This window comes from Stomoxys calcitrans, chromosome 5 (assembly GCF_963082655.1).
Source record: "Stomoxys calcitrans chromosome 5, idStoCalc2.1, whole genome shotgun sequence".
In the NCBI taxonomy this organism is placed as follows: Eukaryota; Metazoa; Arthropoda; class Insecta; order Diptera; family Muscidae; genus Stomoxys; species Stomoxys calcitrans.
Genome location: NC_081556.1, coordinates 82,778,220 through 82,788,702, shown reverse-complemented (window position 1 = coordinate 82,788,702; position 10,483 = coordinate 82,778,220). Strand labels below are relative to the sequence as shown.

Here is a 10,483-nt window from a genome sequence, read left to right as displayed (position 1 = left end):
GGAAATAATATTTTTGCCTCCTGCTATATGTAGGATGGATTTTTATTACATTATGAAACCACAAAAATAGGATGCCTTCTAGTTGCTACAGATGGAACAGCCAGATTGTTTCAAAAATTTAATAACTTGTGAATTTCCACATATGTCAATCAAGACAAGTCCTCAAAAAAAGTATATACAGAACCTAAAGTGGAAATTATTCTGCTTGTCAATACAAGCGCACTGGCACACAGCCTACCCTACCACATAAACTGAACTCCCGATTTGACTTGTTCATCCCCTAGAGAGTGCAAGAACATAACATCCCATTTGGTTGAAATCTAATTGGTTTTCTGTAATGTCTTTCAACTTCCATACCAAACATAATCTGAATCGGCAGTGCTGGATTCCATTCCCACAAGAGGCCTTGTCTGTAGCTGCTGTGGTATCGTCTAGTTTAGGTTAGAGTGGCAGTCTATTTTCTAAACAGACTCACTTAGACATTTTAGTTAGGTGTGATACTATAGTGATATCACAATGAACTAAAATTGTCTAAGTAAGTCTGTTTAGAAAATAGAATGCCACTCTAGCCTAACCTAACATACGCGCACAATTCCTAATCTAATCAAAAAACTGCATTCAAATTTCTATTAAAACCCTCAATTATGCTCTTTTAGTTTCTTCTAGTCTACGAAAAAATCGTAAAAAAAACTTGAAAATACAAATAGTAGTGGAGAGTACATAAGATTCGGTCCGGCCCATGTTAATGTTTCTTTTTTCACTTCCTTAAAACTTGAGAATAGACTCGGCGATGGATATTGCATAATGAACCATTTATTGTTATTCACATATAGTAATACTTAATACGTAATAAACTACCGGATCAAAGCGTTTTGAGTTGATAGCTTCCACAACTTCTTAAGAAAGCAAATTTTTTAAGACCATTATTCTTTTTTCTTGTTGTACCATTTATAAAGTAAAATTCCGAAAATAAATAGAATGCATTTTGCTGTAAGAAGTAAAACAATTAAAGCCGTATTCATTCCTCCTTAACAATCTCTGAGCTACTGGACCTAACAAAAGAAAAAAAGTACGTTAAAATTACTTCAAGAAATTACTAACCTAATAAGGTGACAATTACTTACAACAGGTTTGAATTACACTGTTTTCGTAGTTTTGGGATCCAATTTATGTGATAAATAAAGTTTAATTCAATTTTAGCTTTATTTGATATTTGATTTTTCTTATCATATTTTGACATGCACTGGAAAAAATAATAAAAATTTTGTTCGAAAAAAGAAACTCTAGCTACACCCGCCCGCACAGCATGGTGGATTGTGGGATTCTAATTTTATCGCTTTAAAAATTCAACAACTTGCGAATATTCACATCTGCGAATTCTAACAAGTTCTCAAAGAAATAAGAACGGGGACAAACACACAGCAGACGTATTTTTGTTTTCTCGTCCTTGATGTTCTCACACAATGAGTAAATCTTCTTTACTAGTCAACAACAGTAAAGCGGTAAATCTCTTTAAGGACTGCTTAAATCAGGCCTGATAACAGCACTTCAAATACTTCTAACAAACAGAATGTATGCCTTCTAAAATGAAGCTTTCAAGAGGACTACCTTCCAACTTATAAAAGTTTGACAAGGGATGCTACTGTCTTTTTGTATTCCATCTGAAGTACCCCTTAACATTTATGAAGCACATGTCAGTGTCTATTGGATTTCTGATATTTTAAAGCAGTAATTCTGTCCTTAAGCAACTTTCGTCGAAGTCCGGTGAAATTTCAACATTTAATACACCAATAGCAGCTTTATCGAAATATGATCCAATTTGACCAACTCGACACGGACGTCGTTGTATTTATCAGACAACTCGACCCGGACATCGAGTGGTCTGATAAATAAAATTCACTCTTCAAGTTGGTAAAACAGCGTATTGACCGATCTGAACCATATATAGCACGGATGTCGAAAAGCCTAACATAGGGCATTTTGCCAAATTTCAGCGAAATCACAAAATAAATGCGCCTTTTTTGGGTCCAAGACCTTGAATCGGGAGATTGGTCTATTTGGCAGCCATATCCAAATACAGACCAATAGGGACCATATTGGAGGGCCTCACTCAGCTCAGTGTGTGGGAAGTAAACGCTGCTTTTATTAGCCCAAGGATTAAAATCGGGATATCGGTATATATGCCAGCTATATCCAAATTAAAACTGATCTAGACCAGGCTCGGTACGAATATTGAGGAACCTAATGTAGCACATTGAGTTGGATTTCAGCCAAATAGGAAAATAAATGCGCCGAGCATAACCGACTATGTAATACCCTACACCACCGAGTCTACGTAGTACTTTTAATATATAGAACTTATTTCCCAAAATAGTCAGTCTTTAATTTTGCATACCTATTTGCATAACTCGCTCGTATACAACCTTGTAAGATTTTCTTATAATGGTACAAAGTTTGTGGATTTCTATAGCCTATAGCTATAAAAGATGTATATATAGGAGCTTTATCTAAATCTGAACCTATTTGGATTTCATTTTGCACGTATATTGGGATGTCAATTAAAAAAATTTTGTAGAGATCGGACCAAACTTCTGGCTACTTCAGCCTTAAAACGCCATATCGGACGAAAAAAATATAGAAGCTGTATCTAAATATGGACCGATTTTTACGAAATTTTGTGCATGTTTTGGGACGCCAACTAAAACTCCTCGTATCAAATCTTGTTTCGATTGGACTAAAATTGTGGCTTCTATAGCCATAAAAGGCCATATCGCATGAAATATATATATGGGAGCTATATCTTAACCGATTTCTAAAAAATTTTGCATACATATGAGACATTGAATAAATGACCTCATGCTAAATTTTGTAAAGATCAGACCAAAAATGTCCCAACCAAAGCCTTTAAAGGCCTTACCGGGTGAAAGATATATAAGGGAGCTATATCTAAATCTGGCCCGATTCTTCTGAAGTTTTCCACACTTATAATATACTTTACCCTGTACCACAGTGGTGGTGTAGGGTATAAAAAGCATTCTGTGCAAAGTTTCAGCTAATTACATCTATTTGTATACCCACCACCGAAGGATAGGGGTGTATTCATTTTGTCATTCCGTTTGCAACACATCGAAATATCCATTTCCGACCCTATAAAGTATATATATTCATGATCAGTGTAAAAATCTAATACGATCTAGACATTTCCGTCCGCCTGTCTATTGAAATCACGCTACAGTCTTTAAAAATAGAGATATTTAGCTGAAACTTTGCACAGATTCTTTTTTGTCCATAAGCAGGTTAAGTTCGAAGACGGGCTATATCGGACTTTATCTTGATATAGCCCACATATAGACCGATCCCCCGATTTAGGGTCTCAGGCCCATAAAAGCCACATTTATTATCCGATTTTTTGGCCACGATCGGTCCAGATTTGGATATGGCTGCCATATAGACCTATCCGCCGATTTTGGGTCTTAGGGCCATAAAAGCCACATTTATTATCCGATTTTGCTGAAATTTGGGACAGTGAGTTGTGTTAGGCCACACGACATCCTTATTTAATTTGGACCGAAATAGTTCCAGATTTCCAGATATAGACCGATCTCTTGATTTAAGGTTTTTCGCCCATAATAGGCGCATTTATTATCCGATTTTTCCAAAATTGGGGGCTGTGAATTGTGTTAGGTCCCTCGATATGCTTCTTCGATTTGGCCCAGATCGGTCCAGATTTGGATATAGCTGCCATATAGACCGATCTTTCGATTTAAGGCTTTTGGTCACATAAAAGGCGCATTTATTGTCCCATGACGTTGAAATTTGGGACAGTGAGCTTAGTTAAGCCCTTCGACATACTTCTGCAATATGGCACAGATCGGTCCAGATTTGGATATAGCTGTCATATAGACCGATCTCTCGATTTAAGGGTTTGAGCCCATATAAGGCGCATTTGTTGTCCGATGTCGCCGAAATTTGGGACAGTGAGTTGTGTTGGGCCCTTCGATCTTCTTCTTCAATTTGACCTAGACTGGTATAGATTTGGATATAGCTGCCATATAGACCGATCTCTCGATTTAAAGCATTTATTGTCCGCTTTCACCGAAATTGGGTACAGTGAGTTGTGTTAGGCTCTTCGACAATTTTCTGCAACTTGGCTCAAAACAGTCCAGATTTGGATATAGCTGCCCTATAGACCGATATCTCGATTTAAAGTCTTGTTTAAATTTTTTAATTTCCAAACTAAATAACTTTTAACTGAATAATCGAATGTGAATACTCTTTGAAGCTAAGTCGTTGCTAATTTTGTCAACAATCCAATTCATGCATAAAATTAAAATTAAACCACAAATGCCTTCGTAAATCTTAAAATACGACGCAGGTCCCGGACGGACGGATTTTTGATGCTATACAGCGAAACATTTTAAAAAACAACCACAGCTGATCCCCCACAAATAGGCCTATAAATAAACCAAATTCCCATATGTCTTACTCAGACCCCAGAAGACTTAATTATTAGCGGATTAGATTTGTTTAAAATAAATCAAATATAATCTTAGTAAATTAACATACATTTGTGGTGGTGGGTACCCAAGATTTAGCTTAGCCGAGCTAAACCCTTTTTTAGACTCTCCACCATAGCATAGGGGTATACTAATTTCGTCATTCTGTTTGTAACACCTCGAAATATGCGTCTGAGACTCCGTAAAGTATACATATTCTTGATCGTCATGTCATTTTAAGTCGGTCTAGCCATGTCCATCCGTCCGTCCGTCTGTCGAAAGTACGCTAACTTTCGAAAAAGTACAGCTCGCCGCTTGAAATTTTGCACAAATACTTTTTATTAGTGTAGGTCGGTTGGGATTGTAAATGGGCCAAATCGGTCCATGTTTTGATAAAGCTGCCATATAAACCGATCTTGAGTCTTGACTTTTTTAGCCTCTAGGGGGCGCAATTCCCGCCCGATTTGATAGACATTTTGCACGTAGTGTTTTGGTATCACTTTCAACAACTGTGTTAAGTACGATTCAAATCAGTTCATAATCAAGTATAGCTGTCATATAAACCGATATTGGATCTTGACTTCTTGAGCCAATAGAGCGCGCAATTCTCATCCGATTTGGCTGAAATTTTGCCTGTCATGTTTTGTTATTACTTCCAGTAACTGTGCTAAGTTTGCAAATCGGTACATAACCTGATATAGCTGCCATGTAAACCGATCTGAGATCTTGACTTCTTGTGCCTCTAGAGGGCGCATTTCTCATCCGATTTGGCAGAAATTTTGTACAACGGCTTCTCTCGCACATACGTGTCTAATATGCTCTGAATCGATTAATAGCTTGATACAGTTACCATATAACCCTATCTCCCGATTTTGCTTCTTGAGCCCCTTCAAGGCGCGATTATTTTCCGAATGAACCGAAATATTACACAATGAATTCTACAATGTTCAGCATTCATTTATGGACCGAATCGGACTATAACTTGATATAGCTTCAATTGCATAACAGTTCTTATTCAATATTCTTTGTTCGCCTAAAAAGAGATACCGTGCATAGAACTCGACAAATGCTATCCATGGTGGAGGGTATATAAGATTCGGCCCGGCCGAACTTAGCACGCTCTTACTTGTTTTTTATACCCTACACCGCCACTGTGGCATAGGGTATCATAAGTTTGTGCATTTGTTTAAAACGCTAGAAGGAGATTATAAGTATACCGATCGACTTAGTATCACGTTCTGGTTCGATTAAGCCATGTCCGTCTGTGAGTCCATGTATTCTTGTAATCAAGGTACAGGTTGTATTTGTTGTCCATTATCACTAAAATGGCCGTACTAACTCCAAATTTCAACCAATCTGCACAAAATTTGGCACGAATTGGTTTGTTACTGATCTTAAACTATCTGCAATATTTCATCAAAATCGGTTTAGATCTGGATATAGCTCCCATATATATGTATAGCCCGATTTACACAGTTATGGCCGTAGTAATTCCAATGCTCAACCGATCTGCACAAAGTTTGGCACGGATTGTTTTGTTACTGATCTTAACATATCTACAAGATCTCATCAAAATCTGTTGAGATTTAGATGTAGCTCCCATATAAAGGGTGATTTTTTTGAGGTTAGGATTTTCATGCATTAGTATTTGACAGATCACGTGGGATTTCAGACATGGTGTCAAAGAGAAAGATGCTCAGTATGCTTTGACATTTCATCATGAATAGACTTACTAACGAGCAACGCTTGCAAATCATTGAATTTTATTACCAAAATCAGTGTTCGGTTCGAAATGTGTTCATTCACCGTAACGTTGCGTCCAACAGCATCTTTGAAAAAATACGGTCCAATGATTCCACCAGCGTACAAACCACACCAAACAGTGCATTTTTCGGGATGCATGGGCAGTTCTTGAACGGCCTCTGGTTGCTCTTCACTCCAAATGCGGCAATTTTGCTTATTTACGTAGCCATTCAACCAGAAATGAGCCTCATCGCTGAACAAAATTTGTCAAAATTTCGAACCGAACACTGATTTTGGTAATAAAATTCAATGATTTGCAAGCGTTGCTCGTTAGTAAGTCTATTCATGATGAAATGTCAAAGCATACTGAGCATCTTTCTCTTTGACACCATGTCTGAAATCCCACGTGATCTGTCAAATACTAATGCATGAAAATCCTAACCTCAAAAAAATCACCCTTTATATGTATCGCCCTTCAATTCCCCTGTTTTTTGAGGAATTGAAGGAGAGATACATTGGTTCAAAGCTTTTCTGCACCGATGGGTCTAAAAGTGAACATTACTCCTCGTTCAGTATTACGACAAAAGGTAAGGTGTTGACCACGGCAGTTTTGTCTAATTAAACCTCTGTTTCCACATCGAAGATAATGTTTTATATAAAGCACGTAAAATTATGAAATCGTAAAGAGGCTAATATGAAATTTGTTCGGATTCACTATCTGCCCTTAATCCATTAGTAATACTAACAACTATAATTCTACCCTTTCGTTGCGAGAAATGCTCTAATTCGATCTAACCTTAGAATAACTCTTGTTTGGATACCTGATCACACTGGTATCAAAGGTAACGAGTTTGCGGATAATGTATGGAGAGTTGCAAGTACAGTGGTGCTAATCAGGTTTCCAAATCTTAATTTCAAAGACATATATTGCTATATAAACGATTACTACAAAACTGCGTACAGTAGTTTTGAACGGTCTTCCCAATGTTGTAAAGACGTGAATAGTAATAGAATCGTTATAAACAATTTTGCAATTTAGGTTTCTAAAAATACCGACAAACAGATTTTATAACTTCGATTTGAACAGTAACCTGAACCTTAGTTAACGGCATATTCGATGAAAGTTCTTCATCCGAAAACGAGGATGAGATTTTTACCGGTTTATTTGGTCGAAATGACTACATATGGACTGTTAATATGTCCGATGAATGAGGTCCATTCAAAATGCAAATAGTGTCAGACTATGAGAGGGTTGAGGCGACATTTGCAAAATGTTGTCCCGTATAAGTGCAACATTAGTGTAACATTTTTTTCCAGAATCGAAATCACAATTAGTTTTATATTATAGAATTCTACTAAATTTCCCATTAGCATTCCATTAAGGGAATCCAGGGGATACTTCTCTCATATCAATGAGTCCAGTCCGACCAAAGTTTAAGCTCAATGGTAAGGGGCCTCCTTTTATTCTTAGACAATTATAGAAGTCGAAGAAAAAACAATATTGTAGATGTAATTGGTTCACATATTAAGTTGAAAGCCTTAGTTGCGTTGGCTCTTTCCTAATATACTAATTGATAAGTTGTAATTATGAATAAATATCAAATAAAATAAATGAATATAAAGGGTGATTTTTTTGAGGTTAGGATTTTCATGCATTAGTATTTGACAGATCACGTGGGATTTCAGACATGGTGTCAAAGAGAAAGATGCTCAGTATGCTTTGACATTTCATCATGAATAGACTTACTAACGAGCAACGCTTGCAAATCATTGAATTTTATTACCAAAATCAGTGTTCGGTTCGAAATGTGTTCATTCACCGTTCAGCGATGAGGCTCATTTCTGGTTGAATGGCTACGTAAATAAGCAAAATTGCCGCATTTGGAGTGAAGAGCAACCAGAAGCCGTTCAAGAACTGCCCATGCATCCCGAAAAATGCACTGTTTGGTGTGGTTTGTACGCTGGTGGAATCATTGAACCGTATTTTTTCAAAGATGCTGTTGGACGCAACGTTACGGTGAATGAACACATTTCGAACCGAACACTGATTTTGGTAATAAAATTCAATGATTTGCAAGCGTTGCTCGTTAGTAAGTCTATTCATGATGAAATGTCAAAGCATACTGAGCATCTTTCTCTTTGACACCATGTCTGAAATCCCACGTGATCTGTTAAATACTAATGCATGAAAATCCTAACCTCAAAAAAATCACCCTTTATATCTATTTTTTCCAGCAAAACAAAACAACACATCAAGATTCCGATGAAATACAGAATAGTATTTCTTATAAAAAAAATTATAACTAAAATCAAAATTAATCCTATTTCACATATCTTTAATTCTAATTTCAGAATGAAACACAGTGACATTTACAACAAAACAATTTCATCAGCACCTACCTTTCAACACATCACACTCTAAACTCAAGCAGCCCATAAAAGTGTCATAAGCTGCTTTTAAATCATCATTAGGCTTAAGACGAATTATACACAAATAATGTGAGTATTAATGAAGCCCTTAACATGAGGGCACATCAAAATATCAACGAGTACCTAAGAAAATGCCACAAAGAAATTTTAAGTACTTATGTAACATTTAATATAACAAGTATTGTGATAGGTGTTTAAGTCTCAACCTACATTAGACCAGTTTTTAAAATTCCATCACAAGTTTCGTTACTGTGTTTTGAATATCTCAAAATATTCATCCATAATCCGCTAAATTATTCTTTGATTATTCTTGATTGTTATGATATTCTAAATCGATTTAATGATGACATTTCGTCTGTCCGCTTGTTGAGAGCACACCATCTTCCGCTTTAAATACAAAAGTATTTCTTATTGATCGTCATGTTTCTATTTTCCTTTTTGAGAAAATTGGAGTCATAATTCCGATCCGTGGAGATTTGTGAGACTTTCGATACCCATGCTACGTGAGTTACATAATCTGGTAAAGACAATATATATACCTATCTTTCGGTTTGACTTTCTACTCAACTGGAAAGCGCAATTCCAATCCAGATTGGAAGAAGGTATTGCATATAGAGTTATGTTATTATTATCAAATGAGTTATAGGCGCTTTATAATACGACTTGGAACACCAATTAATTCTCTAAGTTTTTTTCAAATACTAGGTCTGCTGCATTGTATTTGAGATGGACAGTATACGATATAGTAAAACTGAGAAAAATCGTTAAATCTGTGCATTGGGATCTTATCAAATCGTGAACAAAATTTGAAAATATTTATCATTTCTATGAAGAAATGTCTGCATATATGATTGTATGATATATTACCATATATTTGAACCTGGCAAATCCTTGGGTTTACAACAGTTAGACAGACGTTCAAATATATTTAATTAATAGGATTTGAAAGTGAATTAAAAGTATTAAACAAAGTATAATTTTGTGTTTGCCTATTACAACGATAAGGACCAGTCTAATATGCATATATTAAATTACAAAAGCGCTTGTCTACTTAATTATTGATGAAGAATATCGTTAGAAAATAGACATATGCACAAGTGAATTGAAATAATCTGCCCATACATAAATCTTGGAACGTTGATTGATTCCATGACATTGAATTCGCCTTATTGATGGAGGCATTTTCATTTTAATTTATTCCAAGTGCTTGTTTTGCTTTGACTTCTATTTGTTTGTTTGCTTTCATTTCGTTACAAAAGCTTGAACATAAATTTTTTTCTTAAGCAAACAAATTTGCATTCAATTTGCCAGGAATACTATATGGATTTTTTTCTTCTTCGTGTTGGAATTGTTGAAAAAGAGGTTTTCCAGTGAAATATAAATAATTGTATTTCACATGTAGGAGCAATGAAAGATGCTGGATGTAACAGATGTTTCATACTCTATAGAAATTGAGAGCCTTTTTACATATCTTAATGTATATTCTAAATTAGAATACAATTCTCGCCCTTGGACCTTTGAGAACTGCAAAGTAATTGATTTTTAACCGTATCTATTCTTACTCGTTGATATCAATGCAAAAATGCCTAACTTTGGGCTTTGAAAACTATTTGTTTGTTGAAGAAGAGCCACTTCCCCTTGTTCAGTTTTTTAGCCAAGAAAGATAGCTGCTATTAATGGAAAAATCGGTCTAGATAAATATATGGAGTGGTGCGGCAGACTTTAATTAGAATATATCTGCACCTCGTAGCAGGTACATTCTCTAAGCGGTTGATAGTCTGTGTGTGCTTTTATGCAAGTGTTTGATTTAGATC

The 10,483-nt window shown here is 35.8% G+C and overlaps 1 long non-coding RNA gene across 1 annotated transcript; it reads right to left on the bottom strand.

The window, feature by feature from the left end:
- Nucleotides 1-793: 793 nt before the first annotated feature.
- LOC106087620 (uncharacterized) lies at nt 794-1,217 on the bottom strand. Its single transcript, XR_001221296.2, has 2 exons — nt 1,125-1,217; nt 794-1,052 (listed from the first exon to the last, which is right to left on the bottom strand). It is a non-coding gene; the product is annotated as an uncharacterized LOC106087620 (long non-coding RNA).
- Nucleotides 1,218-10,483: the final 9,266 nt, after the last annotated feature.